The sequence below is a fragment of the Suncus etruscus genome, chromosome 9, assembly GCF_024139225.1.
Source record: "Suncus etruscus isolate mSunEtr1 chromosome 9, mSunEtr1.pri.cur, whole genome shotgun sequence".
Taxonomy (NCBI): domain Eukaryota; kingdom Metazoa; phylum Chordata; class Mammalia; order Eulipotyphla; family Soricidae; genus Suncus; species Suncus etruscus.
Genome location: NC_064856.1, coordinates 33,903,608 through 33,912,863, shown reverse-complemented (window position 1 = coordinate 33,912,863; position 9,256 = coordinate 33,903,608). Strand labels below are relative to the sequence as shown.

General features: G+C 37.6%; 1 pseudogene; it reads right to left on the bottom strand.

Moving 5' to 3' along the window:
- Nucleotides 1-1,003: 1,003 nt before the first annotated feature.
- On the bottom strand, nt 1,004-3,536 carry LOC126018405 (signal recognition particle 19 kDa protein-like; annotated as a pseudogene).
- Nucleotides 3,537-9,256: the final 5,720 nt, after the last annotated feature.

Here is a 9,256-nt window from a genome sequence, read left to right as displayed (position 1 = left end):
AAATGTTCCCCTGATCAATAGATAGTTTCTATTTTTGTCTGAGTACTTTCTTGATATTGAATGCAATTTGGTCTGATATAAGTATGGCTGTCCCAGATATTTTTCCCCCAGTGGCATGTATACTTGATTTCCACCCCTTTACTCTAATACTGTGTCTATCCTGAGCTTTTAAGAGTTTTTTTTCCTGCAGGCAACAGATATCTAGGTTTTGTTTCCTGTTCCAACCCTCTACACTGTGCCTTTTAATGGGAGAGTTTTGTCTATTGACCTTTAAGGAAATTATTGTTGTGCTGTTATATTGTGTAGGGTTTTTCTTATTACAATTGGGTGTTTGGTTTGTATAATCGATCTCTGAGCAGTTTATTTAGAGTTGGTTTGTTTAATGCAGATATTACTAATTTTTTTTGTCTGAGAATGTTTTTAACCTTCCCTACCACATAAATGAGAGTTTTTCTGGATAGTGGACACTCAGTTGGAAGTTTCTTTCATTCAGTAGTTTAAGTATGTCATTCCACTCTCTTCTTGCCTGTATTGTTTAAAATGGAAGTTCTGGTTTGATTCTTATGTTTCTTTCTTTGTACTTGAAGTTTTTTTCACCCTTATTCCTTTAAAGAGGTCATTTGTATTACTATATGCTATGGTGTTGTTCTGTTAGAGTCTATTTTGTTTGGTACTTTTTTTCCCCTCCTGGATTTGTACAGCAGCTTCTATTCAGAGAGTGGAAAAGTTCTTTGCTATTATTTTCTTCAACTTATTCTTCCCCTTTCCTTCCCCTTCTGCTATTACTATAAGTCACAGATTTTTTTTTTGTCTTTTTCATTAGGTACCTTATAGTTTCTTCCAATATTTTGTACCTCATTTCTTTATTGACTTCTCTGCCGTTGCTGGCTTGTATTTTGTTCTTGAGTACATCTTTGTGATTCTTTATGTGTGTAAATCTGCCACTATGGCTTGCTAGCATGTTTTTAGTTCCCTTAGTTCCATTTGATGGATTTTCTTATTTTCTTTTTTTCAGTTTCAAACATTTTATTTAACTTAAAAAGTGAGCAAAATCTGTGTTCAAATTATTTCAAGTAATGTATGGTACAGTCCACTGTTCATCAAAAATGTGATTCATCCACCAAAGTATGTTGAAAATAAAGTTTTATACCACATAAGAAATTACACAGAACTTCTGATGTAAGTTTCATAGTCAATTCTCATTCTATTTATAGTTCAGTTGAATGATGCAAACAGAAAGCTTCCGTTTCTCTCAAACACAATTTAGAAGCTTTTATTCATATCTCTAACAATCGTACAACATTCTTGATTTGCATTCCCAATCATTTCTTCTTCCTCTTTCCTTTCCCCTTTTTACTTCCCTCTCCTTGCTGAAGAGTTTGGTCACCACTTCCTGTTTTTTGTGTCCTTGTTTTTAGTTTAGGTATCATTTCTGCTGCATACAACATTACTGACATACATGAAGGAAACTGTACAAGACAGAGGCTGCCATCTTCTTGCTTGAGCTGGACTCGGATCCTGCCCCTGTGCTGAACGTCACGATTCCATTCTCTAGAGTACATTTTATTTTTCTTAAGAAATACGTTAAGTCCGACTGCGGAGCAAACATCTTGAATCTCTGTAGCCGTAGGATTCTCAACAGCCTTGCTGGCGGTCGGCGGCCCTCGGCCAGTGTCTTCCGGCTGTTAGGCGGGGTAGATGCTGATGAACCTGTCCTGGTCGGCACCGTCCGGGATTCTCTTATTTTCTAACAGAGTTTTTCTTTGTGTTGGTTGAATTGTTTGTTTATGAATGTCTTAATTTCTTTGGCTAGTGATTCCTTGAATTCCAATGCTTAACATTAAATGCCGATTTTAGGTCCTCATCTCTAGGGTTCATGTGCTTTGGAGTACTTGGAAATTTGTTAGGGTTTCTCTCCATATCCCCAGCTGCTGGTGTCGTCCTTACTTTCTCTATTGTTCTTTGCATTAGGTGGGTTGGAGTGCTGAAGTTTCAGGGTGTTTTTAAAAAAAGTGCTCTGTTTATTTAAATAATTAATTAATTTTTTGATTTTTTTGGGGCCACATCCAGTTACTCCTGGCTATGTCCTCAGAAATCGCTCCTGGCTTGGGGGACCACATGAGACCCTGGGAGATCAAACCGTGGTCCATTCTAGGTTAGCGAGTGCAAGGCAAATGCCCTACCATTTGCACCACGGCTCTGACCCCAAAAGTGGTTTAATTGTTTAAGAGGTGGTTGGAGGTATATCTGTTTTAGGCTTTATTTATTCTAGGTAAGGAAGGTTACCCAAGTATGATAGAAATGTTCCAAACTAGTTTGTTGGGTTGTTCTTCTGGTTTGGGGACTATACATTTTCTAAGGAAAAAAAAATGTTAGGCTCTATCTGCCTAGAACTGTCTGGTATAAATTGAAGTGTCTGGGAGGTTTGTGGAGGCAGCGGACTATGGGCAATTTGTAAGGCCCACTCTCAGGTAGAAGTGTGGTCAGTTGTTCACTGATGCTGGTCAGTTGTTCAGTGTCCTCGACAAGGAAGGTTAGGGAATGGAAGGGCCTGGTTTGCATTTGCTGCAGCTTTTAAAGGAGCCATGGCAGATGGCAGTCCCTGTGCCCTATTCCTGCCTAGCTAGGGTCACCGAGGTTTTTGGGGGGAGATTTTTTTTCTTTTTTACAATTTTTAAAAATTTAATAAAAGGTACATTTTTCCTCCATGTTCGGTCAAGTTGCCTATTAGGTAGAAAGAAAAGGGAAAAAATAAGAAAATAAAAGAAAGAACATCAGAAAACAAAACAAAAGATGACTGGAAAGATAATATAGAGAGAGGACACTTGTCTTGCATGTGGCTGACCCGTTGACCCTTGCATGTAGTTCAATCTCAGGCACGACATATGGTCCCCTTACCTCCACCAGGAGTGATTCCTGAGCACAGAGCCAGAAATTAATCCTGAGCATAGGTGGATGTCTCTCATTTTAGTCTTCTTTAAAAAAAAATCCATGTTTTCAGAGCTCTGATCATATAATTTGCCCAGACCAGTTTGAGGCAGTGAATCTAATCATTTCAGAGTTGCTTCTGCATTACTTATTTACTCTGAAATCTTTGGTACTTCTTTAACATGATTTAGTTCTGAAATGGAAGTAAAACTTCAAAAGTCATGGAAGAACATTACTGTCTCCAGGAATATTCAGAGGGAGGGCAGATCAGAGCCTGTATGAAGGGTGACAAGACAGACACTGCATGTCTAATTCGGGGAGTGTGGAACATAGAGACTGATGAAGAAAAGCTGGAGTCCTCCCCACAACTCCTTTCTCAGCTGCAGAACACCTATAGTTAGCTTCATACATGCTCCACCATTTCTGAGTGGCTTATGTCAGTCAAGTGATCTCTTAGTTCCAACTCCACTTAGTGCAAGAACTACCACTTGCCACTTCCTGCGCAGAGTCAGGCACTCATAGAAGATATCATAGAAGATGCTCATAGATGAGGAAGTGTCTCTGTGGTAGGCAGAGATCTTGTCTTGCAAGATCTGGGTTCCATCCATCATTTCTCCCCAAAATGAGTTTTTTGGCCCGTTCCCACACACTTCTCTTGGATGGAGGAGGTAGGTTTGATGGGGCTTCAGTGACAGTGGGTGGAGAGTCCTCCTAAAAGAAAGTTTGGGGGGAGGGAGGCAACTACACTTTTTTTTTTAAAATTAATATCTTTATTTAAACACCTTGATTACAAACATGATTATGGTTGGGTTTCAGTCATGTAAAGAACACCCACCCCCTTCACCAGTGCAACATTCCTATCACCAATGTCCCAAATCTCTTTCCTCCCCACCCCACCCGCGCCTATACTCTAGAGACAGGCTTTCTACTTCCTTCATTCACTCACATTGTTAGGATATTTCTCAATGTAGTTATTTCTTTAACTACACTCATCACTTTTTGTGGTGAACTTCATGAAGTGAGCTGGAACTTCCAGCCCTCCTCTCTTTTGTCTCCGAAAATTATTGCAAGAATGTCTTTCATTTTTCTTAAAACCCATAGATGAGTGTGACTATTCTGCATCTTTCTCTCTCCCTCTGACTTATTTCACTCAGCATAATAGATTCCATGTACATCCATGTATAGGAAAATTTCATGACTTCATCTCTCCTGACGGCTGCATAATATTCAATTGTGTATATGTACCACAGTTTTTTTTTTTAGCCATTCATTTGTTGAAGGGCATCTTGGTTGTTTCCAGAATCTGGTTATGGTAAATAGTGCTGCAATGAATATAGGTGTAAGGAAGGGATTTTTGTATTGTATTTTTGTTTTCCTAGGTTATATCCCTAGGAGTGGTACAGCTGGATCGTATGGGAGTTCAATTTCCAGTTTTTGGAGGAATCTCCATATCACTTTCCATGAAGGTTGAACTAGATGGCATTCCCACCAGTAATGGATAAGAGTTCCTTTCTCTCCACATTCCCGCCAACACTGTTTGTCCTCATTCTTTGTGATGTGTGCCAATCTCTGTGGTGTGAGATGATACCTATAGTTGTTTTGATTTGCATCTCCCTGATGATTAGTGATGTGGAGCATTTTTTCATGTGACTTTTGGCCATTTGTATTTCTTTTTTGTCAAATTGTCTATTTCTTTTCCCCTTTTTTTTTGGTGGGGTTATATGTTTTTTTCTTGTAAAGTTCTGTCAGTGCCTTGTATATTTTGGAGATTAGCTCCTTATCGGATGGGTATTGGGCATTTGTTTCTCCCCATCAGTGGGTGGCTCTTGTATCCTGGGCACTATTTCCTTTGAGGTGCAGAAGCTTCTCAGCTTAATATATTCTCATCTGTTAATCTTTGCTTTCACTTGTTTGAAGAGTATGGTTTTCTCCTTGAAGATTTCTTTAGTCTCAATGTCATGGAGTGTTTTACCTATGTCTTGTTCTATATACTTTACAGTATCAGATCTGATATCAAGGTCTTTAATCCATTTGGATTTGACCTTAGTACATGATGTTAGCTGGGGGTCTGAGTTCAATTTTTTGCAAGTAGCTAGCCAGTTGTGCCAACACCACTTGTTAAAGTGGCTTTCCTTGCTTCATTTAGGATTTCTTTCTCCTTTATCAAAAATTAGGTGATTGTGAAAAAAAAATTAGGTGATTGTATGTCTGGGGAACATCCTCTGAGTCTGCAAGCCTATTCCACTGATCTGAGGGTCTGTCTTTATTCCAATACCATGCTGTTTTGATAACTATTGCTTTGTAATACAGTTGAAAGTAATGCCTCCCATATTTCTTTTCCCAAGGATTGCTTTAGATATTCGAGAGTGTTTATTATTCCAAAGGAATTTCAAAAGTGTTTGATCCACTTCTTTGGAGAATGTCATGGGTATCTTTAGAGGGATTACAATTGATATGTATAATGCTTTGGGGAGTATTGCCATTTTAGCAACCACACTTTTATACTTTTACAGGCCTGGTAACATTTTCCGAATAAATCTTTCTTAATTCTCATCATTCATACTAAATTTTACATTTTTAGGATTTATTTGTTCCATATAAATTTTAAAGTATATTAGTATATAAGTATTCATAATATTAATGTTTTAAGTTTATATACCTATAAAAAGATAATTTTTGAAAAATAATTTCACTTTCTCAATGTATCATTATTTGCAATTTTGAAAAATCCCAGATTAACTCTATTTATCTATTACCACCTCCACCATAAAAGAGAAGTGATATATCCTATCCTATATACAAGATTTAAACATTGAAATACTTTAAGGGAACAACAAATAGTCAAAGCACCAGAACTGAAGTGCTTTTTTTCTATAAAATTGAGTTTACTTGGGTGGGGAGGGGTACTTGGACACTGGTAGAGAGAAGCGGGCTCTGTGGTGGCGGATGTGGTGTTGGCATGTTGTGTACATGAAAATTATAATTACAATAATGTAAATCCATATACTTCAATAAAAATAATTTTAAAATAATAACATTAAATAAACAATGACAAACAATGGCAATGATAACACACTCCTTTGTGTTGCCATTGATGTGTCTTCACTTGACCTTTAACAGATGTATCTGAATTAATTCGTTTTTTTTTAGGTCACACCCTTGGAATCCTGGCAGGTACTGGGGACCATATAGGATGCTGGGATTTGAACCGCAGTCTGTCCTGGATCGGCTGGTACAAGGCAAACACCCTACTGCTGTGCTATCTCTTCAGTTCCTGAATTAATTCTTAATTCTGAATTAACTAGTTTTCTGCTTGCATGTGTAAAAATGGTTGAGAGCTATGGGAAGTCACATTAGGGAATATATAAGCTCAATGTGCTACCTATCTGAGAGAAAGTTCCGTGATTATAAGTATAGAATTCTTGGTCTATTGTATTATATTTTTGGTCTATTATTATTATATTGAGAGCTAACCTACCAGTGCCAATTTGATTGCATTTCAATTCTGAAGTCAAATACAGTCTTTTTATTTTTATTTTTTTTGGTTTTGGGGTTACACCTAGCAGTGTTCAGGGGTTATTTGTAGATGTATGCTTGAAAATCACTCCTGTGGGTTCTTGGGACCCTATAGGAGCTGGGGGTGGAACATGAGTTGGTCACTTGCAAAGCAAAGGCCCTAACTATTGTTCAGGCCCAGATTCAAGTGATTTTTCTTTATCAAATAAAACCCCACAGCTTATTAAAAAGGTGTTCCTATTGAAGATAGTATTCCCAAAGTTTATAGTCACTCTGCACAACTCTACTTAGTTTTCCCCTCATGACTGAACTGTTCTGTAATCTGCTCCAAGAAAGAACAAATAATATCTGAATCTTAGGAACTTTAGGTTCTTTCATAGATAAATTTATTTTTTAATATATTTTATTCAAACACCTTGATTACATACATGATTGTGTTTGGGTTTCAGTCATGTAAAGAACACCACCCAATATCAGTGCAACATTCCCATCACCAATGTCCCAAATCTCCCTCCTCCCCCCGCCTATACTCTAGACAGGCTTTCTATAACCCTCATAGGTTCTCATTATTAGGATAGTTCAAAATGTAGATATTTCTCTAACAAAACTCCTCACTCTTTGTGGTGAGCTTCATGAGGTGAGCTGTATCTTCCAGCCCTTCTCTCTTTTGTGTCTGAAAATTATTATTGCAAGAATGTCTTTCATTTTTCTTAAAACCTATAGATGAGTGAGACAATTCTGCGTTTTTTCTCTCTCTCTGACTTATTTCACTCAGCATAATAGATTCCATGTACATCCATGTATAGGAAAATTTCATGACTTCATCTCTCCTGACAGCTGCATAATATTCCATTGTGTATATGTACCACAGTTTCTTTAGCCATTCGTCTGTTGAAGGGCATCTTGGTTGTTTCCAGAGTCTGGTTATGGTAAATAGTGCTGCAATGAATATAGGTGTAAGGAAGGGATTTTTGTATTGTATTTTTGTGTTCCTAGGGTATATTCCTAGGAGTGGTATAGCTGGATCATATGGGAACTTGATTTCCAGTTTTTGGAGGAATCTCCATATCGCTTTCCATAAAGGTTGAACTAGACGGCATTCCCACCAGCAGTGGATAAGAGTTCCTTTCTCTCCACATCCCTGCCAACACTGTTTATTCTCATTCTTTGTGATGTGTGCCATTCTCTGTGGTGTGAGGTGGTATCTCATCGTTGTTTTGATTTGCATCTCCCTGATGATTATGATGTGGAGTATTTTTTCATGTGTCTTTTGGCCATTTGCATTTCTTCTTTGTCAAAGTGTCTGTCCATTTCTTCTCCCCATTTTTTGATGGGATTAGATGTTTTTTTTTTCTTGTAAAGTTCTGTCAGTGCCTTGTATATTTTGGAGATTAGCCCCTTATCTGATGGGTATTGCGTGAATAGTTTCTCCCACTCAGTGGGTGGCTCTTGTATCCTGGGCACTATTTCCTTTGAGGTGCAGAAGTTTCTCAGCTTAATATATTCCTATCTGTAATCTATGCTTTCACTTGCTTGCAGAGTGCAGTTTCCTCTTTGAATATGCCTGTAGTCTTACTGTCCTGGAGTGTTTTGCCTATGTGTTGTTCTATATATCTTATAGTTTCGGGTCTGACATTGAGGTCTTTAATCCATTTGGATTTTACCTTCATACATGATGTTAACTGGGGGTCTAAGTTCAATTTTTTGCAAGTGGCTAGCCAGTTTTGCCAACATCACTTGTTGAAGAGGCTTTTTTTTTGCTCCATTTAGGGTTTTGTGCTCCTTTATCAAAAATTAGGTGATTGTATGTTTGGGGAACATTCTCTGAGTATTCAAGTCTATTCAACTGATCTGAGAGCCTGTCTTTATTCCAATACCATGCTAGGAAATAACATTAGAAATTTAGAAAATTTCCTTGGAATGAGCCCTCATCTCTTAGTAAAGATTATTTTTATTCCTAGAAGTGTTTTTGAAATATCTATTAAAATTTCACATGTTAGAAAGAAATTGGTGGGTGATTCCCCAAGTCTCCCACAGCCAAGACGTTTAAATTCATCTGTAGTGTTCCACTTCCTTATGGAGAGGTAAACAACAATTTAATCCTATTGTGGTTGCACATAATTAGTTTAATGGTACTAATGATGAAATTGTAAAATTCCCCCAGGTACTGATTAGTGAACCTGAATTTTCCTAAAGACGTTGCTATTGTGTAGAGACAAAAATTAATCCCTACAGGTGTCCAAATAGTAAACCAGTATTCCCCCAATAATTATGTACATTTTAAAAAGACCAACAGATAAGATACCTAGGTTCTATAACTAGTTATTTCTGCATAGAAAACATGGGTCTCTAGTAATATTATCAAATGTAATGTTTACATGGCCATTGCTAAAAGTTGGAATCCAAAATATATCCATGAAGTACATTAGTTAGGGCTGAACAAATTATGGTGAATAATTATTTGCCTGTGGAATAGTTTCTCAATTTATCTTGCTCTTATATTTTTGTTTGTTTTGGGACACATTTGGCAGTGCTTAGGACTTGCTCCTGGCTCTGGACTTAGTAATCACCCCTTGCTTCCTCAGGGTTACATATGTGGTGTTGGGGATACCCAAAACAAAGGTATTCCTCCACCTTCTTTCCTTTGAACCTATCCCTTTGATATGTAAAAAACCACCTCGATCTCATTCTACCTTCCCCTGCCAAGTGAATTGGGACTGTTTAATAAAGAAAAGGTTAGTGTGTGCAGGACAAGAACTATTCACTATACTATTGCGCTAGTTCAGTATTGAAATTTCTGACTCCTGCAAAA